At 42.6% G+C, this 24850-nt stretch overlaps 1 long non-coding RNA gene across 1 annotated transcript in view; it reads right to left on the minus strand.

The window, feature by feature from the left end:
- Positions 1-24850, minus strand: part of LOC126040833 (uncharacterized) — a 132961-nt gene that overhangs the window by 20162 nt on the left and 87949 nt on the right. The window contains exon 2 of the long non-coding RNA XR_007506722.1: positions 2437-2735. This is a non-coding gene — a long non-coding RNA (uncharacterized LOC126040833). The remainder of the gene's footprint in view (positions 1-2436; positions 2736-24850) is intronic.

The raw sequence follows: 24850 nt of genomic DNA on the forward strand, positions 1-24850 counted from the left end.
TTTTCCAGCAAGTAGATCCCACCCGTGCCTCACCCAAGGACACGGGAATTTTCAGCTCTGTGGAGCGAGGAGTGGGTACTACTACCTCTCACACAAAGCAGAACGTGTTTGCTGCCCTCAAAGGGGTCAGCTGAACTTGTAAAAACATCCCCGGCTTCAAACTGGCCAAACCCCGACCGCATGAACAGAGCTCACCCCACTGTCCAAGTGCTTCTCCCGGGACAGTTTTGGTTTCCGAACCAAAAATCTCCTGCTGGGTTGTGACTCACCATATTTTACAGATTTCCCACTGACAGAGGACAAGAAACTGACATTTCAAGCCAATCTTTCTACACGAGGCCCGTTCTCAGCTTTCCCCCACGTTTTGCACAAAACTTGGCATGGTTCTTGCAGCAGTGGCTTGTTCACATGGTCCCGCACCACTCCCGGCCCCGCTTGCCCTGTACTCCTCATCACACAAGACTGTTGCAATGTGGAAATGCTTCCGATTAAAACCTCATGGATTCATCAGACTCTACTGCCCATACTTCTGATCACAGCCAGTCATTTGTCTAAAATGATCTATCTCCTGCCCATGAGGTTAGAGGTTGGGTATTTTGTTAGCCTTATCGCCTCTTGGATCTGGTTTTGATCTTTATCTTCTATGGTAATACTCTAAGAATTAAAAAAAAAACAACAACAAAACAACAGCTTTTATTGCCTTAATTTAAAAGTAAGACTTGCTTTTCAATTCCAGTTAAATAATTCATTTAAATCTTGCCAGAGATGTTGAAAAACTAATGTGTACAGATGAGAAGCAACCTTTCTAAAAATATGAATGGAAAACATCCAGTCTTTCCTGTTATGTTTATAGTTTTTCCCTTACAGCGTAACATTAAAATTACCAGCTCTTATGTGGTATAATTTGGTTACATCCCCTAAAGACACATGAAAGTAGTCCCAAAGGAACTATTTACTTCAGTGAGAATAGAAGGTGCTGAGTACATCACTCGGGAACATTTTTTTTTGGTCATTAGTGTGTGGGAATATTGGTTTATTGCCTAAATCTCCCCAGACCTCCCTTCCATACACATCAAGATGGAGCCAGGTGGGGGGGGCCCAGCTCACGTGCCACTCTTACATGGATGTTTCATGGCTCTAGGTTTTGGGGTCCATCACCTTTGCACACATGGAGGAAACAAGTCATGAGAGGAAAATATAGTTGTCCCCAGACTAGCGATGTGGTGAGAAGACTTGCACAAATGTAGTACGTCCATGAGTGAGCAAAGATTTAGCAAGAGCCGGGCTGCCCTGCTGCTCTGCGCTTGTGTTACCCCACTTGGCTGTGGGCAACGGTTTCTGATGCGCAACAAGAGGAAGAATCCAGAATAAACACATTAAGCATCTTAAACTTGCAAGGCCCTGATATAGTACAACAGATAAGTTCAGTGCTTAACTTTAAACATACAAATAATAACACCAAATTCACTTTCGCAAAATTACGTTGCATGCTTAACATTAAGCTTATGCTTAAGCGCCTGACTGATTAATTTTCTCCCTGTGTACTTTAACTCAAGTTTGTTTGGAGCCACTTTATGCCATCTTACCCAGCTACACAAGAGCACAGCTTCTCTAAAACAACACACTGGAACCAGCGTCCACACACTGGAAAGCTAGCAGGTTAAGTGTCTGAGGAGTTGTTTCCCCATTAAATATGACCCCCAATTTCTATCACTACATTTATGGACAGTTTATCACCTGAGAAGCTGAACCTGCAGTTCTCAAAATATCAGTTTCTGGATGTAACCTCGGTGCTCACAGGGTATGGGCCGCATTTCCAGCCCTTAACGGAGAGGCGTATACAGCAAGTGTATTTCTGAAAATTTGTGTACACTCCTGCTACAGTTGTTAAACCAAATAGAGCTAAAAGAGTTATTTTGTCTAGCTGGGTATTACACGATACACTTTCATGGTCTTCACATTTTAATGGTAAGTTTTGTCAGCTTCATAAATTGGTCCATCATGGGTAGGCAGAAGCCTTATAGAAAGCAGAAGCTCTTTTGTATTGTCTTCAGGCTTTTGCTTTGAAAGAGCTCTGCTACATCTGCATAGACTTGAAACAGGACATGGTAGGGCAGAAGTGTGAGCAGATTGTTCTTTACAGATTCTCTCCAACGAGGAGTCAAGGAATTAATTCTCAGTGCAATCACGTGGGTTTCGGTGGGTTGCGCTGCTTTGATGGGGACAAGTTATTCCCAGTGATTCTTTCATTATTTAATATACATCACTTTCCTAGTGATTTTCCTTTAAGGTCACTTCACATTCGTGACTGCACGAAGAACTGGTTTCTAAGTAGTACCACACTTTTCAAACCACCACCATGACAAAATTTGTACAAGTACCAGCAGTAACTAGTTTTTGACTTGCATGACCCATGCGAGGGAGTAAGAATCTTACCTACAGCCCGATATGAGCCCGCAGTTCCTGGCCTGATGAACAAACGTCCCATGTCCAGGGATAAGTCCCATCTCTGTCACCCAGCTTGCTGCTACAGATGAACTGATACAGATGAGCTGCAGATCCTTTCCCCTTGCTGAAGAGAAGAAATTGCGACCCATGTGGCGATTCTCCTCTTGCCGCGTGGAACCCCTTACCCAGAGCTCGGTAGAAAGGTTCAACCTAATCCTCATAGCTGTTTTTGAAGAGTCACTTATAAAATCCAACAATTAGCTGAAGAAGCTAATTGCTGATATTCTCTTAAATAAAAAGAAAACAAAATGCTTTAATGATCTGTGTTGCGCACTGCTCTAAATGTGTATTCAAATAAAGCATATATCTTATTGAACACATCCAATACCGGCCCTTCCAGTTTCAGTATAAATAATTAGACCTGTCTCTCTTTAGACAAATTATCAGTAAGGAAAGCTTTAAAAATATTTTCTTGTGAAATACAGTGCTATTTCTTTAAATAAAGGGCTCTGGCAGTTCTGTGAGGCAGTTAGCTTAGCACCATTAATACAGAATACAGTCTATCAGCATTTAGTGAACTCTCCATGACCCTGGTGGAAAGTAACTCCTTTAGCTTATACTTATGAAAAATATTATTAAAAAATGCTGTTGAAATGTAAGCATCATTTATAGTCAGTGTTAAACCGGAGTGATATTGCCAGCTCCATCAAGCATTTCACCAAAGATGGGGACCACTCATCTTCTTTTCTCAGGGATGTAGGGGAATTCTGGGAGCTGGAAGTGGGAGCTTCCCAAAACATCTCAGTTGTCTCCTGCTACGTGCATTCACGGGTTTCTCTTTTATTTGCTATGTGTTTCACCTTTCAGCAGAAATCTCTCAAAATTGGCCTCTATGGTAAGTTTTTAAATTCACCTGCTTTGCAACAGAGCAACAAACGTGCGCTGTGCGCATGAGGACGTCCTAATGTGCCAAGACATGGACTTTGAAGGTCACGGCTCCTCCCTTGGAGAAGGGCATCTTGGTCAGGAAGGATCTGGGAGAGGAAGCCCAGGGCTGTGTCTGCTCTTCCTGCCTCGCAGAGGAGGAAATTTCAATACTTCTCTGCCAACAAAAGACAGTAAATGACTTCTTTTGGTCATTCAGACACACAGATCTTTGGCTTGCTGAACTAGTATTGGCAGTACTATCCACAGGATTACGCTTGTGTGTAACGGCTGTCCACCAAGTAGTACACGAGGTCATGCAAGAATATAAGCCCTTCGAAGAAGCAATTTGAGGTGACTTTTTGGCACGATGTGTAGTTATCTAGGTCCAGATCCATAGCGCTACAAGTGCCCAACTCAGATGCCTGCGTTAGGGTATTTGTTATTTTGGGCTCCTTTTAGAGCCAATGGATGGACAGGCACCCCTAGAGGACAAATGCACTTCCCTGGGGTATCTCTGGGAGTGCCTATCTCTCCCACCTGAATACATAAGGGAGCTCATGTGCCTAATGTAGCCTCCTAATTTAGACATTTCATTTAATCCAGGCCTTAGTCCAAGTTTTGGCAGCTCTGAACTGAACTCAAGGAGCTCTTGCAAGCTTCTTATTTGTGTGACATTCAGGAGGTACAACTGGCGACAGGGGCTGAGCCCTCAGCCCACAGCCTCGGTGCTTTTGTGGATCGAGCACGCAAGGATTGCCCGTCTGAACCCTCTATGTCAGAAAAAAGGGGTTTTCCACATTTGGAAGAGGGCCATCACTGGAAGCTGAACCTGGCCAGACCAGTTAGCAACATTTTCATGATAAACAAAGCCGTGCGTTGCTTGGGCCACTGACTGATTATAATAGCTATGAAATTACCCAATTTAGTTCACCGCGTCAATAAAATTTATACGAAAATACCACCAGAATCTTGGCTAGCATATGGATAACTGTATGAGAGTTACCCAAGCCAATGTGACAACCATTTAAGAGGACTAACCTCTGTCATACGGTTTTCATTTTATGTGCATGCTATACAAACACAACCACCACAAATATGCATTACAGGCTGCCTGGGACTCACTACTGAGGTGAATTAGCACTGTAGTCTGACCTGTTGAAAAGCTTAACCTTTAACCTGCCAGGCAATGGCGGTTGCAATTTGCAAGCCATTCTTGTGTTGAGTGGCTGAAAACATACTTATTTACTTGTATAAAGCCATAAATGAAATGGGTTGGGTGAGCTCAGCTTACTTCCCAGTTCACAGACCATGTCGCAAAACACTACCACATGTTCAGCAAGTAATTCAGTGTGAAGACTGAATGCTACTGCACTGTGACCCAAATTCACTCTTCAGAGAAAGAAGAGTTTCTTCTAATCTGGAGTGAAAAAGAGAAAATTCAAAGTGACTTCCTTTTTAAGTAACTTCCCACTATGCTTCCAAGAAAAAGAAGTTCATAGAAATTGTTTGAAAATAAGTCATTTAACCTCATGAAAAATCTGCATAAGCTTATAGCTTGAGAAACTGAAATCCTGCGCAGAACCGCACTGCACTTATCATTAGAAGTACACGTTTCTTCTTGCTGCCCACTGGTAAGTCTCAGCTCTGTAGGGCAAAGCATTCATTCACTTGCTTTTCCACCTCATCTGCAAAAGCTGCCAGTGGTGCTATTTAGGATTAACTGTAGAGACCGAGTTGGGAGGTGGACAGAAATGTAATTTCCTACTCGCAGGTTTTGCAAGATTTATCACTTATCAGTTTTGTGAAAGATGCATCGTTTCGGGATGTGAAGCTCTCCCATGCTACACCTGCTCTTGTCTATCAAATGAAGCTAAATCAGTAGATAACCCAGGTTTAGCAAACTGGATGTTTTGTAATGGAGATAGCTGGATAACAACTATTTCTAGATCAAAGTCAGTGCCTAGGCGTTGCTCTGGGCTTGTTGGCTTTTCTGTCTGACTGTATAACCACAGGTAGGCTTGAGTTGCAAAATTCAGATCAGGATGCAAACTCCATAATTTGGGAAGTGTTTAGTTGCACAGACCTCGTATGGTTCACGGAATCAGGATGCTCAGAACCAGGTCTGCATATGAATTATGGCCAGCCTGACCACATGGTGCAGTTCTAGTCCATCTTCAATCCCAGAGGAGTTTTCTGATCAGCCTAAAGCCACATTTTGAGGTGTCCCCCACCCGCACTTACACCGACACGTTTGCACAGACAAAACCCCATACCTATTACAAAATTCTTTCATTAAAGCAGATACTTCTGATTTTTGTTTTCTATTTTGATCTTGTTTGATTATTACCTTTCCTTTCATGTCCTACAACAACAAAAGAAAAAAAAAACAACCCTTACAATATATATTTACTATACTTCAGCAAAGACATAGACAAAAAGGTTTACTTCTCTCTTACTTCAGAAACTTTACATTATCCAGAAAAAGCTCAAAAGCCCTAGATGAGCCAGGAAGGGTTGGGGAGGGATGTAAGGGAACACCACACTATATATTATATCGCTGCTCTTCACTGCTTTCATATACACACCACAGGCAGCTGCAGCCCTACAAGTTTTAGGTTAAAATGGGACACAAACCCTGGGATGTATCAAAGAACATGAAAAGATGACACAGCAAGCAACAGGGATAGAAGAGGATGGAGCAGAACCTGGATGTCCAGGCTTGGTTTACTACAGCTGTAGGCACTATGGAGTGTCCATAGCCCATGCTGGTACCGAGATCCTGCTTTCATGTATTTTCTGAAATTGGGGTAAAATAATAATAGTAGTGGCAATAATAATAATGATAATAAAAATAGCATCATCATTCTGGGCTGTGTGACAACCTACTTTCTGAATATTGGTGAGAAGCGCAAGATTTGTTTTTAGAAGAAATTTTAATGAAAAACCCGGGGTCTAAAATTGCAGTTTGCAGCAAAACTAATCTTGGATGGCATCCATGTCACGTTCTTCCACCATATTTAAAAGTTGGTTTCCATGGTGAATATCAGCATTTGAAACAATATTACTGTTAATGGTAGGGTCATATTTGTTGATTATGAAGAAGGAAGCAGATTTCCTTCAAAGAGAGGAACCAGTATCCCCCACTGGTCGGGAGCTTGCTACGATAGCTCTGCAGTCAGAGCCTGGCAATAACTATGCCTTGGGTTTTGCGGTCATTTTGGATTGGTGTGAACATGATAAATGACACGTTTTAATTTGAACTATTGCTCAGCAGGCCTGTTCAGGTAGGCAATAATTCACTCGAGCAGGCAATAAACCTGAACAGGTAATAGCCCACACTTTGAAGTATGCCAGCAAACTCTTTAGCAACAAAATAAATATGTACATGAACTTCCGCCATAAATTGTCTTTGGTGAGGCAGACCTAGTAAGAGTTTCAGAGCTGGCTTTTCAGGTACTCATGAGGAGCAGAGTGAGTCAGTGGGCAGATCCTACTACTGCGTTAATTCTTTGAAGCTGGACTAACGAACTGGTCCAACATCCACTGAAGTTAGTAGGAGTCTTCTGTTCAATGAAGGCAGAGTGACTAAGCTGGTAGGGCAGTTTGGTCCTTTTACTAATGTAAGTAAATTGTCTTCCCATGAAACCACGGACTTATAAATAAGTCTATTCCTATGCGGTTGAGCAAACTCCAAAAATGCAGCAACAATGTGCGGAGTAGCTTTGCTATAGCTCGGAAGAGATACAGGAGGGTTCAAACGGCTCTGATTCTCAATGCTCAGGAAACCTGCTGGCGAAACCATGTTTGCACAGCACTTTTCTTCACAGCATTCCTTTAACTGCTTTTGAACAAGGCTGTTTGTCAGCCATTACCTTACTTTTATATTACAAATACAACATTTTCAACCTTTGGGCAAATGTATGCATTGTTTTAGTTACTTACACCACTATGTTTTGTGCAAATTACTCCAGACTTGCTGGTAATGTCTCCATCGCTGTGGGATGCTGTTGTAAAGGAAAGCAGAGGTGCCTTGGTTTCCTTTTCTTTTGGCAGCTAGTCGGTCTTATTTTTATAGGTCGGGATCTATAGTGTTGTCACTGATCACCCCAATGCATGCTAACTTGTGATAGGAGAGGAAAAATAATTCAAAGAGTAACATGACACAAGCCAACTTGTTTGAGGTTGGTGTCTGTGAAACTCTTTTGCCTTCTCCTTTATAATAAACAAGGGAAAGAATTCAAAGCCAGAAGAAGAAACAGCAACAGATTGAATGGAAAAAGACAGTTTATCGTCAACTAGAGATGTCTGTGAGACCCGACTGTTCTGCTGCCCAGCCATGCTTTCAAACCAGACACCCATAACAGAGGTATTTTGAGATACTTCAGTCTCTGAGACTGTGTCTAGTGCAGGATGATCCCTCGCTTGTTTGCAGAAATGTCTCTATCAAATCACCCTGCAGGACAGGGCAGCACATGCCACCATCCTCTGGCTGTTGGGAGGAACCTTTCCACGGCAATTCACCATGCAGGGCACAATGTTGTTTGCCTCGTCATTGACAATCATTTACCTTTAGAAACACACAGAACGTGAATTTCTGTGCTGGGCTTTGAATCCAGATTTGCATTCTTTCCTTGCCTGAAGTTGCCTAGCTCTGTCATTCTGGTTTGAACCATCCCAGGAACAAGATCCAGCAGCTTCCTTCAGATGCGAATCTGGACCTGAAAGCCTTCCTTTTCCCTTCCCACACCATCTGGGAGCTGGGATTTTCCATCTTTTGTTAAAATAGTTACTTATAAAAGAAGGAAAGGGTTGAGGGCAGTTCACCACGTTTATTTCACTTGGTATGTGTTTGTCTTTGCTTTAACACAGGCTGTTTTCACGCCAAATGACAGTTCTATTTGTTCCCCCACCCCCTTTTTTTGTGTAGCTTATGTAGAACATCTGGTTTTAAAAGTGTCGCAATTTCTAAACATATTCTAATGCTCTTGGGATCAGAATATCAACAACTGTCTATTGCGGTAAACCGCATGTCTGGAAAACATTCCTGCAAACTGAGTTCTTAAATAAACATAAAGCATCTATAACACATAATGCAAAGCAACATTCACTCGTAAACTCAATATTTAGACCAGATGAGGTGCAAAATACAGTTTTTCTGGGCTGAGCCATCACGATTTACAATAACACTGACGGGCTTTCCGTTGTATACAAGAGAGGGCAGAGCTGTGGCATGCAGATTGGAGCCTTTCCTTAAGTGCTCATTCTGCACTTAAGTCCCATCTTGTGAGATTTTCTTACTTCGGTTGGAGAAGGGAGACCAGGAGTATGTCCTCTGAAAAATTTCTACTGTGATTAGAAAGTGGGAATCTAAAAGGGAACTGTAAAGGACCACAGATTAGAAATGCCTGTATCTGATAAGCCTGACCATCTTGTGTAATATCTGCATCTATGCTAATTATCTGCATACATGTGTCTGAAATCCAGAGGCAATTCAGAGATTAAATAAACTGAATAAGATGGTGAAAGGAAAATTGCAGTAAATTGGTCTGAGTGGGAAGCTTTTGTTATTTTCAATCACTATTATTATTTATAGGGTGTGGAAAGCGGAACCATAAGCAACTTTATAGAGATATGCAGTCATACTTTAAAAAAAATGGTTTCACTTTGAAAACCCCCTCCACACTGGTTTCAGAAGCATTTGCTCTACACTTAATGAGGAATAGTACCAAAGCGAATAATCACTTCAAATCAGTTTCCAGGAGTATTGGTGGCTGATGAAGTTCGCTGACTGGAAATGGAAACGCTGAAAACTCATTAAACTATTGCTAAATGCTATAAATGTATTTTGATTATTCTTCCAGATTGTTATTTCTTAAAAAAAATTGCCGCCTTCCTCCTACAAAGAGCACCGAATACTTTCTCCCAATTAATTGTTTAAGAATTTCCACTCTAAACTTAATGCAAAAATATTTTATAAGGAGAAAAAATGAATATATATGCTCAGGGTGATGTAATTACATCTGAAGGTTACTGAGAAGTCTACCGAATCCACCTCCTGCGGCATCTCAAAGTTAAGGTTTATCAAGAGAAAATTGAAAAATTAAGTCAAGCTTTATCATTTCATTCCCTAATATTAAAAAGGGCTGGATCTTTTTTTTGATGATTAACATCTGGAGTTATGTAAGGTAAGATAAGGGTATTAGAACATCTCACTTCCCTGTATAAAGAAGATCTGAACAGTATGGAAATGAGGGCCTCCACCCTAATACCCCATTATGCAACTAAGAAGATGTTTTGGCCCCAAATCTGCACATATCAGGATGAAAACACCTCCCCTGCTTGTTCACCACTGGAAATATGTACCACAGGCTGGACCTAAGTGATTACTGGGGGATGGATCCTGCTTGCTTTGAAGACTGAAGACCTCTTTTGAGGTTGGTGAAATTTTTAGGTCTTACAAGGATAAAAGCTTAGGTTCTCCCCCCCACACCCCCCTTCCATAATAAATTCAAGGGTTTGCATTGCTAGTGTAGGTTACTGGGCTGACCTGGTGTAGCTGAAACTGATTCTCCCTCAAAGCTCAAACAAATGGTTTCTAGAAAGCAGAGCCGTTTTCAGTTTACTGGAAGCAAGTAAAATTTTAACAAATCAACCAGAGTGAAAAAGGCTGAGCATTTAGCCGAACATATATCAGGCTTGAAACAACTGTGCTCTAATGCAAAGCAGATTTGTGCCAACCTGCAGGGACTTCTCAGTCACGGCACTCTCTTGGGATTTACCGGTGTGGTGCGCTTTGGGACAACCAAACAGCTCAGCCTCTTGCTTCTGCGAATGACGCTGGAGGAGCCACGCTCTTAGCAATGACAATTAGCTGGCTGGTGTCATCCATACAAAACAACTGCTTTTTGCCAAGTCTAATCACTCTACTAGGCACCTCACCTTCTTGAATGAGAGGTCCTCATTCAAGCATGTAGTTTATTCAAAAACACATGCTGCATTCATTATAGCTGAATATTAACGAACACCTTGAATTCTTGGAGCATTATTGGTATCAGGTCTCTTGGCTGCCGCTAGGACAGAATGCCTTATGGGAAGCTTGATGCCCGGCCAGGACTCAGATTACAAAGCACACACATCTTTCTTTCAATATACCGAAGAATCCACTCAACCTTACATTATCATCAAAATACTTCCTAAACATATGTGTTTTTCCAAAATGTTTATGTTGCAATTGGAATGACTCTGGAAAATTCTATCTTTCCTCTTCCAGAAGCTGGAAAACAGGGATTACTCTACTGAAAGTTTTAAAAGGCATAATTGTTTCAAGTAATTTTTTTCTCAGGCTTTTAGCAGTTTTGATAAAATCCTGTAAGAAAACATAAAGAATAAGCTCAGACAAGGACACTTTAGAGCTCAGGTTGCATCGTGTCCTCCTGCTCGCTATACATCTGAGGTAACAACTAGCGTATTGCCACAAACTCACAACTAGTCGCATTTTCCAGGAATCTGATCTATCCATGTGTTTGCGTGACCTTTGCCACTTGAAAACTTTGCAAATTGTTGTGTCTCAACATATAACATTCCTGTGGAGCACAGAAAAGTTTTTCATGTTTTTTAAAGGCTGTCAAACTGTCGTAAGGTGTAAATAAAGCGACAGAGGAAGTCTGTGGTTGCGTGACAGCAGAAGGTGGATCACCTGAATACCAGTTCAACATCCTGCCTCCGAGATCGCCCTTGCTCTACACACAAAACCACATCTTACTGAGAGATGCTTATTATATTAACATATTTCTTAAAACTGCATCCAATATAATATCACATTTCTTCAAATACCCTGTTTCTTCAAAGTATTATGTCATTGGCATCTTCCGTTGAGTAAGCTGGAAATAAATGTTTCTGTTATTACTCCTAAGGCGCAATATTTATTATTTATTCTAATGGGTCATGGACACAGACATCTCGCACAACCTGGGGCCAGGGTTCTCGCCAGTTTCTGTTCCATCCCATTTCAATTCACTCCCCTGACCTCAAGGACCAGCTTGGAACCTCTGCAAAGATACCAAACAGACCCACCAGTAATCCCTCTGGGGTAGCTGTGACCCTCTGAAATAACGATGGAGAGCACTCAAATGAGACGCCCCTTGCGTGTCCCTAGAGGAAGGGGGCAGCACTTCTGACTAGTTCAGATGTTCACCGTCATGTAAATTCTGCAGTGGAAAGTCTTTTATCCAATTTCCTGGTGTCACTCCAGAGTTTGCATTTGAAGGGAGCCATTTCACAAACTACAACATGTAAAAGCTGGCTAGGATCAACCCAACCCTGCTATTTAACTGAAATGTGCCTTGAGATATAAGTGAGCAGGGGAGGTGCTTCTTTAAAGAAACCAACCCATGGATTTTGGAGAGGATTAGGCACAAATATCCTTCTGGTTTTATAAATATTGACAAAAGGAAACAGGAAGATAGGTCTGTCCATAAAGAGGAGGTCTATTAACCATAATGCTGCTCTATTCGAGTGATAGTTTTATCTTTGTATTAAAACAAAAAGGGTAAGGCTAGATACTACTTTTTTTATACTGATAGTTCCAAACCTCATAAAATATTAGTATCTGTATCAGCTATAAAAATTAACAGCTCCAGATCCTTCAGTGTTGTGCTCTTCAATTTTATCACCAGTTTTTCAGTTGTCTGTGTGTGTACGTGTGTGCGTGCACACACGCACACATGTCCATTCCTTTCTAAGCTGTTTGGCTGTTGATGAATAGGCTTATAATTGCTCAGTAAGGCTGTCTGGTAGGGTTTGCAAGTGGCACTCCTGATTCCTTTACATCAGAGGTCACTATTGTACAGTGAGATCCTGATAGGAGATAGTGATAACAAGATGCAAAAAAAAAAAAAAAAAAACAAACAAAAAACCCCAGAAGAAAACTCTGGTTTTGACGGTGTGGATTGTTCTCCAGTTAAATAACTTTCTAGGCGCAAAACTAAAAAATTCTGTCAGGCATGTCAGTCCCAAACTGCCCTTTTAAAATGTTTGGGAGCCAATGTAAACACTAAACTCAGTATGATGTTTGTATTCACTTACCCAATCTAACTTTTATTAACAAGTAATCCATCAAATTTCAATGCCTATAAAATCCTCTGAGTCACAAGCCCCTCTGGAACTCTGTATCTCGAAAACAAAAATTGCAATTACTGGCATTATTTTTTGATGCAGAATCAAATTTAAACTGGTTTTACAAACTGCAGAATTATCTGCATTTCTACTGTCTAAAGGCATCAGATTCCTTTAAAGCTCATATACAGTGTAAATACATAGGAACTACAGGAGGCAGCCAGTACATATGGAACAGATAAAGGCCACATAGTTTATTGAACCTTGTGGCCTGCTGATGTAACAAAATAAGCTTTGCAATGAGCAGTCAGATCTTAACATCAGGTCGCTCCTTCGCTAGAGTGTAATAGATGATAGCTCTCAGAGGGCCAGATTTGGATCCCCATATTTATCAGGAGTCTTACTTCAGGCTCTGGCCCTCAGTATGCTGAATGAGGGATTTAGAAACATTCATTCGTAATATTTTCTTTTCTCTGAGCAAAGTGTGGTGAGAGGCAGCTGGAAGGTTTCATGTTCCAGCAGTTGAGGGGAGAGAGATCCTGAGACCAGCTATATGAAATCTTGCCAGTACTGGTGAGTCCTCCTCTTCCAAACAGGTAAACAGCTCTTTGTTGGGGTAAAAGCAACTTGGACTGAACTGTCTCATCATTGCAATAACCCTTTGCTGAAATTTTAAACCAACTAGAGGAGCCAAAGCAAGCAATGTGTGCTATTGCCTTTACCTGCAGCAAGGAGTTTGCCACTTATGAGAGATACCCAGTTTTCTGTTTCTCTTGCTTTTTGTTTTTTCCTTAAACTCAGCCTTCCCAGCATTTGAAGTCTAATCACTCTGGGATCATTACTAATGAAATCAGCCCATGAGAGTCTGGTGTAAGGGTAAGGAAGAAAGTCCTTGCACACCTTAAATCTGGTGCTAATGGAAATACCCTAAATGCTGATGCAGACTACAGCACAGCAAGGCTTTGATGGAAAGTCTAAAGGTATGTCAAGAAGCCAAAGAGCTGTTCCTGTGTGTCTGGGGACTCTTACCTCCTCAGGTGGAAAGAATTCCGCCTCCAGGGGTACAATCCCAACGCTTGTGCCCCAAGCAAACGTCCTATGGTCTCTGTGTGTCTGTACAGAGACACTCCTGATTATAAACCGTGGCAGTGAGTTTTGGCTCATAAGGACTGCTTGTTTGCTGGTAGCGCATCTATTAAAACACAGAGACTTTGTTGCCTGAGGAGACATTTTTGGAATGGAGACTACGGAGCTGTGAGAAGAACGGGTGACTATTTACTCTTCTGTGTTTCCAGCAGTTCTCCCTGCATGCTTTTCTTCCCATGTTTATTTCCATTCTTCTGTTAGGAATTAACTAATACCTTCAACCCCCAGTTTCTAGGAAAATTTAGGCTGGAAGGAACCTCTGGAGAAATACTATTTTGTTCCAGCATCTCAGAGGCCTATCCTGTATTCTGTCCCCATGAGGCACCTATATCCTCCAAGACACTACAAAAGAGCAGGTTAATGTCATTCTTACTATACAAATCCTCTTACAAATATGCATTCGTTAAACATCCATCTTCTCTTCAGTGAAGAACAGAGCATATTCCTAACCTGTTCCTGCTCTGGAGTTGCACATCTGGTTTACCAGACCACACTCACCCATCCATACTGCCCACTGAAACAAAGTGACCAAACCACAGGACAAATTAAATTTAAGTACATATGAATCCATTCATAATATAGCAGATATCTACAGAGAGCACCTTCTAAGCTGTTTTCAGAAATCTGCAGGGAACGAGAAGTATTTCAAGATTATGCACAAACTGAAAGCTCTGAAAAACTTGCAAATACTAAAATCAACGTAGATGGCTCTTGTGGGTAGATAACACTAGGAAAGAAAAGGCAGCTGCTCACCGGCAGTCACCTAAGGTAAGCAGGGCTGAATGAAAAGGATTCCCAGCCCTGGCAGCCAAAGAAACACAATGAGTCAAACAAGATCTAATGCAGCTCAGGAGCCAAGCAGGTCAGTCTCAAGCCCAGATGAGAATGAAGGGGGTCACGGTCACCAGTGGCATAAGCAGATAAAAAGATCCAACAACAGCACGGAGACATGCCCCCACTGAGTAAACAGAGGAAGGTCATGCAGCTCACAGCTCTCCTGCAGCTCGCAGGAAAGCTGTCTCAGTGCCCTAGACTGGCAAAGAAACCACCGAAGCCCTGATGAAAAGATTACTGCCTGGTGGTGTTCTCCAAATTATCTCCAAAATGTTCTCTCGTCCTGATAAACTGAGAAGAAAATGTGATCTTTTGCCTACAAAGACAAAAGAGGAGCAAACATTCACAATACAATAATGTGTTGATTCACAAATAATAGGAACTTGAGTTCATTTTCCACCTCCTTAACATTTTCTGCATCGTGTGGGTAGCAGTCAAGAGCCAATTGTTTCTAAAGTCAGTGTATCTGTTTTGGTTTAGGAGATGAGATTAAACAGTTCTGGATCAACTGTGGGTTTTGTTTTTTTCCAATAACACATGACCTATGAAAATGTCTTCCTAGGAACTGTTGAGATACGCACATAGACCGACCATAAAGCTTTCATAAGAGCTTGTGGTCTAACCATGGGGAGCATTGGTTCAGTCCTGATTACCTTTTACCTTTCAAAGGTTAATACACTTCATTCCATTTTGCTCATTATGTTGTGGACCTCTTAAAAGAAAGTCTAAAAGCAAAGGTCCTTTGTGATTCTTGCTCCTAGAATGTAATTTTCTGTGGGCAGATCTCGGTGTAATTCTTCACATGAGAGAAATGAAGATCTATGCTTAGGGAACAGATATCGGGGGAAAAAAAGACCTACAAGAGAATTCTCATCATTGAAGACATACTGTTATGTAGTTGATTTTAAAAAAATCTGATCCTCCATACTATAGTTCATACACTTTTAAATGAGGTTATATATTTCCCACAGAGCCCTGCGATGATACACTCCCTATTAAGCCTTCATTCTACATCCTGTTCTCTATTTCCATGGCTCCCTTGGATTTGCATTTCAGCGATGCGCTTTGGGATCCTCAAGATGAAGCATACTACTGAAATGTTAAAACAGTTTCATAGTCTTTATTTAATATGTTTTTACCATTAAAGGACAGGAATTACATGAGAAGTTTGCAGCCTAACACGTAAGAAAACAATTATTTAGATAAAGGAGATCTGCACGGCTTATTTATTTCTTGTTCTTCAACCTATTACATGACATCATTTTAATATAAAAGTACGTTGTAATTATGATGCCTTTACTGATAATTCTTTGTTGTACACCACTGGATTTTCCTTACCTGAGCCCAGAGATCTTTTGAGAGATTTTATACTCACACCTTAATGAAGTCCCACAAAAAGTCTTTCAACCCTCCCAACCCCTTGCTTTGCTTTTGTGTGTTCGGGACAGCATTTTCTGTAGTTTCCACGTTTTAAGCTTTAATCTTTGCCTAGAGGGCAGCAAAACAGCATCTCCCGAGAACTCCAATACCTAAATCTGCTTCCCGTATTCAGCGAAGGACCACAGTCTCTTCTTCAGTACGTCTAACGCTGTGCTGGAAGGTACAGCCAAAACGTAACCCATCTTCGCCAGAGTGGCTTGGCACGGGCACGGTGTGGTTAGCCCCGTCTGTCTCCCCACTGACCTAACAAACCGAGCTGGGACCTGCCAGGAAAGAGCCTCCACTAGCCATCCCCAAAGGGTTTTGTCAAACCTGCTGCCAGCGACCCACCAGCTATGAGGTAGTGTCTCCAACTGCTGGGCTGGAGATTGCAGGACTAACTCAATTATTTAATGATGGGGGAGACTTTACTGCTGAGACTAGAACTTGCTGCTCTAGTTTCTGGGCCTAAATGGGGACCATGAAGAAATGCTGGAAGCCAGACAAGCACACAACTGTTCAGTTGCAAAACCTAAACGTCTGTAAGATTTTCTTCCAGTGAGGTATGCAGCTGAGACACTGCTTCATGGATCAAAAGTCACCTGGCTAATGGAACGAGAACACAGATAGGCAAGCAGCCTGGGTGTTCTTTCCTTTTTAACTGAAAAAAATTACATAAATTCAAAACCAAACAACCTCCAGAAATATCTCTCCAGATCTCTCGAAGCTCTGAGGAAAGACACATGCCCAATGGGACTTACCCTTCCGTTACCCACCAAAGTATTTGAATTCCACAAGAAAATGCACTTGAAGCAGAAGTGAAGTATTTCCTAGATTAGAGCAGATAACACTGAAGCTGAACATGTTGGAGTCAACGGGAACAGGAATGCCCCAACACAGAAAAATATCTGAATAACTGAGCAGTAGGGCTAATAAATCTGGTTTCTCATGGCTTTGTGTGTCTTAACTGGCTCCTCTGATGCCTCGTGAGGGCTCCTGCTGTAGTTTCATCCATTGGGAAAGGCGTGACTGGAGTCTTTCTCCTCCACCTTGCTGTCTATTTTCATAAACCTGTATAGGCACATTTTCCCCACGGCACACCACCACCCCTTTTTTTTTCCCCCCTTCTGTTAAAATTGAGCAAAAGGATTAAAAGTTAGCCAGGGAGGATAAAGATGGACAAAACCAGGATACGATAATAGTCTCTCCCCTCTAGAAAATGAGAAAATGTGCCAGAAAAAAACTAATTACTATTGAAGTTAGCTATTTGGAGATACGAGGGCAGAACACATGCAGGAGTGTCAACCCCTCAGTATTTGGAATTACTTAATCTTGCTGGGAGACAGTAACAAAAATAATAATAAAGACTCACAGCTAGGGTCAATCCCTAGCAGATATTGGCAAATGTTTTCAAGTGTCAGTACAGAAGGGATAACCCCTGCTTGCAGCCAGAAGAGAGTGACCACTTTCTATCCAGCATTCCCTCTGTCCTGTTTCTTGCGCACAGGTCTGCTTACACTGATACTCAAAATTCAGGCACAGTCATACCCACACTCACAGGTTGCTCTGAATAACAAACGCAACCTTCCCTTTTATCTCTGCCAAAAATGGAGAAGCAAAGCAAGACAGCTTGTAAAAAACATTTTATATGCAAGACAGATTAGAACATTAGTGGTGTAATAAAGTAAATAAGATGGCAATTGACCTGAGACATGTGGGGTTTACCCCAATTTTTTGTTTATAGTTGAAGGTCATAAGCTATACAAACCTCTATTGATCAGAGTCCTCTTTGTTTAAACAGAACCTACTGTATTTATTTGTGCTGTTCCTCTAAAGTCAAACAAAAGGGGACAGTTTTAAGTAAATCTCTGCATGACACTGCTGCCATGTGGTTCATTCACTCAGTATACAGATGTTTTCAATCTGTACAGTTTGTCTTTCATATCCATATGAGATGAAGCAGGCTTGATTTAGGCTGGGAATGATGCCAAAGAGAGAAGAGACATCATTAACCCTTAATAAACGACTTATGAAGTATCCCTGGTTTATTCATTAAAAGGACTCCATGAAGGATTACCATAACACCTTACGAGTAGTAAGAACTTGTCCATAATACTATGCGACAGGTATTTATATGGAAAATAAAATGCCTGGTGTGGGAGATCCTCCCCTTTCATTGCCTTGCACACTAGTATACAGGCTAAAAATAAGCATCTACCCAAACTTAGCATTCAGATAACAAACATTATCAAGAAGTAGAAGGACAGAATTCATTTGGGTTTCACTTTGCAACTGATGCGCTGTGAAATCAGGACCCTGCGTCCTGGGCATCACACGAGTCTTTTCAGAATTGGTTCTTGCTTTGCCATGTTAGTACGTACTATGTGTACATACTTAATACATACTCTGGGCATTTACTCGATACATACTACGTATAAGAGGCAAGATGGTGCCTCTTATTACACGCCTGTGAAACCGAGACAGCAGATTAAGAGACTTTCCCAAGATCACGTGAGAAGGATGTAGCAGAGCCAGGAACCAAACCGAGCTGCTCCAAAACGCAGCCCAGTGAGTTCCTCACACGACCAACCCTCCTATACTGTTTCCGCTCTGCTTTCCTCAACATCCCTTTCTCCTAACAAATTGTTACAGCTCTTGACAAACATTAGACGTGTGTTACGCGCAGCACTGGGCTCATACTGGATACAGGAATAATAGAAGCAGCTACTGGCTTGGAAGCATTTGGGGAAACAAAGGACACAGCTTTTTTTTCAGACAGTTTACAGGGCTTTGCACGCTGAGTCTATTCTTACTGTATTATTCGGCGAACAATCTGTTGCATCACTACAAAGAAGAAACTGCTGATCTAATGCAACTAATAGACAATCTCATTCAATCAGTTTCTTCCTTTATTAAAACACGCAAAACACAGTAGTGAGTTTAAACCCGCTGTGCCAATAGTAACATCTCTTGATTTTAGCAGGGAACAGTGTGGCTTGGCAAGAAAAAAAAAAAGAAAAAAATCAGAATTGATTTGCGTTTTCCTTCTACTCCAGCTCAGTTAGAAGGCAGGAATTCACCACACTGCTTAGCTTAAAAAAAAAAATCAGAACTGAAGGCCACTGCTCAGAAGTGTGGGCTGAAAAGGCTGCTCCCTGCTATAAAGCCTTGTCCCTACAGATTTTATAGCCAGTCCTATGCCGTTAGCAGGAGAAAAAGCCTAAGAAGTTGGAAGATATTCTGCCCCATTTCAGGTTGTGTTTGAAGAAGGGGCTATACATAGTCACATGTATGTTCAATTATTCATTTTCCAGGAGGTGTTTGAGTCAGGGAGAGCAGGCTCAGCACATACCATAAAAATACTTCTGCTCCTTATTCTCAAGATCTGCACTACAGGTCAAACAAGCTACACTCAGTCATGGGACATTAAGTCCCTGGATCTTGAACTCCAGCTGACTGCCTCACCCAAGCTTTTGGGCTAAACGAGCATCTCCCTAGCCTAGATGCTAAACGAAGAAGTCAGCAGGTCAGGCTTCTCTTAACCCCGCTGCCAAGAGAGCTCCTCTCAGGACAGCTTTTGCACAGCCCAAACCCTCCCTAGACACTGCGCAAGCAAGGAATCAGTCAAACACAGGTTTTTTTCCACCTCCTTCCCTACCATAAAAACCCAACTCCCCCCCCCCCAGCGCTAATCCCAGTGCTAGAGACACAGCCCTTTTCTAGCTGACTGGGGGGAATTACTTAATTCGGCGCAGCTGGCCCAGCCCAGCTCCCCACGCAGTGCAGGCAGCCAGTGCACGCAGCTGGGAGCCCTGGGCTCAGCCCGCTTTAACCCCCTCCCTCACGGCTGCGGTCGGAGGGGAGCCCCAGCGGAGGGGCACCAAAGGGGAATTGGGGTGCCTGGATTGGGAAAGCACCTGCTTGGCTGCCATCGGACCGGTTGAACACCTCCGCGTTTAATTGCAGGTGCTGAGCACGGAGAGGGGGGTTGAGCACGCTGCTTCTGCTAGGGCAGACCTCGAAGCTGCCTAGTCCGGTCGTGTCCCCAGATCTGCTCGTGGCCTCTCTGGGACACGAGGAGGTTTCAATTTGCAGCTGGGTGGGAGCCGGGACCCCTCGCAAAGCCAAAAATCAAGAGGTTCACAGGACAGTGATGGATGAGAACTGGAAGTACCCAAACCTGAAGGTGGGCGGTTGAAATCAGGTCTCTAAGGAAGGGCTCTGACCATTGGGCTGTGATATAAAACAGGGCAGTCATCATCTCTATGTTATAGTCCTGAAAGGCTTGGACTCCGCTCCGTTCCTTGGAGGAACAGGGTTTGGTGCCCCTGCCAGGGAGCAACCAGCATCTCCGCATCAAGTGTTCTTCTTTGTTGAAGACAAAATAGGGCAAATCACAAAGTCAAGTGAAACACGGTGATTTGCCCCAATTCATAAACCAAGTCAAGAGCAAAACCAGCCCAGAGCCCAAGTCTGCCAAGTCCCAGTCTTATTCACCAGCTTACACCGTCCCAGCTATGCAACCTACAACCATATGGAATAGACCTTTTTGGAGAGACACACTCCCCTCAAAAAAAAAAAAAAAAAAAAAAAAAGAAAAGCAGACTGGTTTATCCATGGTACTTTAACAGAAAGCTTCTTCAGTAAGACTATTTTAAATTCAACTACTCATTTAAATATGGGGCAAGAATCGGGGACTTGGGGGGAGAGAGGGAGCCACAGCTACTGGCCCCTTTTTAGGTTTTAAACCAAACCAGAGACAACAGTCAAACTTGGGACAATCCTGGGTAAACCACAAAAGATGGCAGCACTTCTCATCATCCTAAAACAACAACATTTTTCCAAGTTTTTCCAATCAAATATGCTAGCAAGGCCACCCTGGAATTTGCTACCATTTTTCCTTACCCAAAGCTATTTTTCAACACAAGTATTGAGTTTACATATTAATATACCACTAAAAACAGGATGAAGAGATTGGAATGTTGGAGTTGCTGATTTGTTTGGGATTTTCTAAGAAAAAATAAAATAATTCTGTTCCACCAGTTTTCTTATTTTTTTCTTTCTTTTCCTTTTTCCCACTAAGTGACTGTTTCAAATTAATAGAAAGAGGATGCAGCATTTCTTGGGTTTTATTTTATGGGTTTTCCCAGCATATGGAATCTTTTTAAACATGAGAAGCTGTGGGTAATATGTTATTATATGCATATTTTAAGTTAACCATTCTTTATATCTTTCTCAAAAGAAAAAGATTTACCATGTTTATGTCTGAGAAATATGTTTATTTGGAAGATTTACTCCAACTCTACTTACTTCCTTTACAGGGATGTCAACTGGAAAACTATACTAGCATTTTTTATAATTAAAATTAGGGTGGAGCAGAAAGCAATCATTGCTTGTTGCTTTTCTAGATCATGGAAGCTTTCCATAAATCAGACTTGACAGGTTCAAAACGTTATTTTCTGAGCTTTGTTCCTGTGCCAATAAGGCTGTTTTTAGGGTGGTGACAGAAATCCTGACCTGTAATGCCAGAGAGCCCACTGGCACATCTGAGAGATCGCAGGAACCCACATTTCCAAAAGTGGCTACTAAACTGAAATACAGCTATCTGGTGAAGGGGGAAAGGAACAAGGAGAGCATTTCTAAACACCAAACTGGCCGAAGGTGATGCCCATTGAAAGCTCCAGGTCTCCCAGCAGCTGCTGAGCACTGCTGAAGAGCAAGAGTCAAGGGTGAGCTGAAAAGTGAAAGCAGCTAAAATCAGCAGCCACAGTATGAAAATAGGAAGAAAACGTGTAGGTGACCCTGCTCACCTCTCCTTAAAATAGATGTCAAAACAGGAGGTATTACTGGACTGCCATGAGCATTAACAAATATTTCTAAAAGCTTCATTACCAATACTTTGCCTATATACATTACCAGCCATAGGTGGTATCCATAAACCTGAGGAAACATCCACCAAATCTAGCACCTCAGCTGATACCGGGCCCAGCTGAAATCTAAGTACGCACTTTACTTTTCTCCTTCCCCACTAACCTAAAGTACTAGGATGAGAAACGCGCTACCTCTCAAAATGGGTTTCTCCAAATACAGTTAAAAAAATTACATTCAACTGACAGAAACTAAAGGGAAAACTAGTTTTATGTAAGACGTGCCTGTTGTAAAGAAAATTTCACTTTTGGCTCAGGAAAGACATTTTAATTACACGGGGAAAATTATATGAAGTTGTTACTAAACGATAACTGGGGAGGCAGGTTTTGGGATTCCAATTTGCGTGACTTTGGGATTTTCTCTGGGTATGTGTTTAGTGTTTCTGTGTATCAGAACTGGCAAGCCATGCTGAACATAACATTTATCTCCTCTCTGTGCTGTAATTCAGTGTTGATCTGAGATTTCACAGGAGGGTGACACCAAACTAACAAGGAAGGCTATGATACCTGTTCACATGGATTGCCCCTTCCCGAACTGCCCGACCCTTGGGGCAAAGGCATAATTCAATTCTGAATTATTGCAGGAAACGGAGTGATTGTGCTCCCCAGGTAAAGTAGTGAACCACGGATGAAGAGTGACCACAGCCTGGAGATACTGGAAAGAAAGGAGGGAAGTTATATGAGCTCCCAGGGTCGATGCAGGGTGGCAGGACCAGGAAAGCTGATGTCTATGGGGGGTGGCAGGCAGAGATGGAGGGCTCTAAATTCGGCAACTTCTGAGCACCCAGCTGGCCTATGGCCGTGTGACAAGCTAGCCCACTCCAAGTTAAACCTAGACTTGCTTCTCCAGACCTTGTTCTGGACTACTGGTCTAAGTGATAAACGCAAGTAGGTCTAACCAGCAGCCTTGGCATTACTCTCCAGTTCTGCGCGGGCTCTTCCACCACCTCCATTTCACAACGCCACCTACAACACCCCCCCACAGATGTCCTCAGGAGCTGGGCTCCAGCGAGGAGGGCTTCCATATTCTGCTCTTTCAAAGGCAAACCGAGCTCAGCAGGGGAGCAGGGGGGTATCACCAAACTGCAACATCAGATTAAGGCACCATGGACATACCCGTATGCTGTTTGACATGCCTGGCTCAGCCACACAAGGAAGGGGGAAAGGAACACGGCCCGCCTGCGTCTCTTTTTCTGAGCAGGGTGTGCAAAGAAGAGGAAAATGTTGTGGCAGAGGAAGACCAACCCTATCAGATGGGGCTGGGACTGGCCAGACCGCCATGAATCAAGAGCCTGTAGGAAGATCACAGACAACAGTTTCTTTTTGTGCCTCATTTTGTATCTGCTTGAAAAGCCTTTGTTGCTCAACAGTTTGTACATCCTTTTTTTTTTTTTTCCCCCATAGCTGTCAAACCACATTGATTTCCAGTCATTTTAACCTGGGCAGGATCAGGAAACCTACTCCCCCAGGTGAAAAGCCAGGACTGCAAGGAAACAACTCGAGTTGGCTGAATTATCCAATTCTTCTAAGACACAAAGAATTTGTTTGCTTTGCTCATGAGAGCTGAGGGAGGGATGGCACAGAAGGCTAAATCCTCACCGTCCCCCTGGTACGCGCTTCACGCTTTGCTATCGATGCAGGCAGAAATGTTTCCAGGGCTTGCAATACAGTTGGCAGTGTCTTTTCAGAAAAGGACCTCTACGGAGGAAACTCGTGTCTGAATTACATCTCAGCCCTCGGGAAGATGGTTTCTTCAGTTCCCCTTCAAGGTCAGTTGTGGGGTAACATATGTTATTCGTCTCTCAGTCTTGCTAACAGAAAATCTGACTGAGCGACATGTGGAAACTGGGAAATGAAAATAAACAAAATGAATAAACACATTTAAAGGGCTTGGGGGGAGACAGAATCCCGACCTGCGCGTAACATCCTTACCAACAGGACAATGCTAAATGAAATTTGGGATTTGCATCTTGATGGGTACGTTAAATTTGAACTCTACATGACTCCAGCGCATCTGCTAAGCAAATAGAGCCACTCTTATTACAGATGTACGGCACAGACTCAGCGTAAGATCTGGGACCCAGCAAGCTCGTTGCATTTGTGAATAGCACATTTGGAGTTTTTTGTTCTTTTGCTTGGACATTTCTTTTAATAATCAGCATAGAGCAAGGTCTTGCAGAAATTAGTACGTTTAAAGGGTGTTTCAGTCCTCCTTTAACGTGCTGTAGCAGGATGAACTTGTAAACCCTGTGTGTTCCCAGCTTTGCCTCTCCTCACTCTCCAACCACGTTTCCAGCTGCCCTTGCCGAAAACTGGCCAGGCACAGCCGTGAAGCCCACCCCGAGCCCCCAAGGATGGGGGGCACAGCCCTGACAGCCCAACAGGAGCCTCTCTCCCTGCTTGACGATTCCTCTCCAGAACAGCGTGGGCATGAGTTTCAGTGCAGTCTCAGTTGCTCCTACCAGGGATCTGCACTTAGTCAGCACAGCCCAGGGACACGTCAGGAAAGCCCAGACGGTTGTCTCAGCTACCCACTACCTTAAAAGACGTTGTTCACGTTACCCGTGTTGTGTGCTAATATCAGGGTGGTTGTAGGCGAAGCGGTCATATATTCTAGACGTTCAGGGCTGCTCTTTCCTGATGTAGCAGCTGAAATCAACCCCCATGGTAGCGTTGTAGCCCTACTCCAGCAGCTCTCATCTGTACAGTCATGTTTGCCATTCCAGCCATGGTAAAGAGTTCCCTCACTGGCTCACCAATGCTTCAGCACACCCACTTCTTTCCTAAGATTTGGCTAAAGATCAGAGCAGCTTGGTTGTAATAGCATTTGGCAGTAAAAGTCTACCAAGCAACCTGGCCTGAACAGCTGAAAGGAGAGCAGCGAAGCAAAGTGAGAGATGATTAAAAGAGACTCAAGACTCCAGAAGGAAATTTCTGGGCATCCCTTACAACCACCATATCCTTGGATTTCTATTTTTGTCCTATTCCTCTGTGTAACACTTTTGTTTTCGCTCTTCCTTCCCTTTTTTTTTTTT

This window comes from Accipiter gentilis, chromosome 7 (assembly GCF_929443795.1).
Source record: "Accipiter gentilis chromosome 7, bAccGen1.1, whole genome shotgun sequence".
In the NCBI taxonomy this organism is placed as follows: Eukaryota; Metazoa; Chordata; class Aves; order Accipitriformes; family Accipitridae; genus Astur; species Astur gentilis.